Here is a 745-nt window from a genome sequence, read left to right as displayed (position 1 = left end):
GCTGCCTGCCTGCCTGCGATCACCCAGCGGCGTGCGCGCGAGCTCCCAGCCTGCGCAACAACAGACCCAGGAAGGCCCCTAAGACCCCGGAGGGGGTTTCTTCAGCTGCCTGCCTGCCTGCCTGCCTGCGATCACCCGGTGGCGTGCGTGCGAGCTCCTGGCCTGCGCGACAACAGACCCAGGAAGGAAGGTAGCCGCGCGGGCGCCCTTGAAACACCCACACGACACACACACACACCCATTCTCAAAACTCCTGATCGGGCCAGTCCTTAGACCAACTCTGCAGAGGCATAGGTTCCCATGAAGGGTAGTTTTCTGAGCTCCCAACTTTGAACATCTTTAAAGAAAGGGCTGGGGAAACCTGTAATAGAACTGAGTGGAGTTCAACCCTGAGGGTAAGAAAACTAAAGTTAGGCCTTGTAGATTGTGTTCAGTCTCAGTCGTGAGGAACAGCCATTGGCTAGCTATAACCAGGGGATTAGGTTCCGCATATGACTGTGCATGTGGTACAATATGAGATCAGAGATAGCCTGAAAGAGGACCTTCAAATTCTTTTTCTTTCCCTCTCTCTTTTCTCTTTTTTCCTCTTTCCACCCTTAAATTTCTTTCTTTTTTCTGTCCTCTCTCTCCAACTCAGTCTCTTGCTCCACCATAGTGTCCCTCATCTCCCTTTGTATTCCAGCTCCTGAATAACTCAGACTTCTTCTTTTATTATTTTTTGTTTTTAGGAGGATCTCTTTATGTT

At 50.5% G+C, this 745-nt stretch overlaps 1 protein-coding gene across 1 annotated transcript in view; it reads right to left on the bottom strand.

Moving 5' to 3' along the window:
- The window catches only part of Cd2ap (CD2 associated protein), an 89,271-nt gene that overhangs the window by 25,075 nt on the left and 63,451 nt on the right, over positions 1-745 (bottom strand). The window lies entirely within an intron of this gene.

This window comes from Fukomys damarensis, unplaced genomic scaffold (genome assembly GCF_012274545.1).
Source record: "Fukomys damarensis isolate Sample0158 unplaced genomic scaffold, DMR_v1.0_HiC HiC_scaffold_20, whole genome shotgun sequence".
Classification (NCBI taxonomy): domain Eukaryota; kingdom Metazoa; phylum Chordata; class Mammalia; order Rodentia; family Bathyergidae; genus Fukomys; species Fukomys damarensis.
This window is presented reverse-complemented; position numbering and strand designations above follow the sequence as displayed.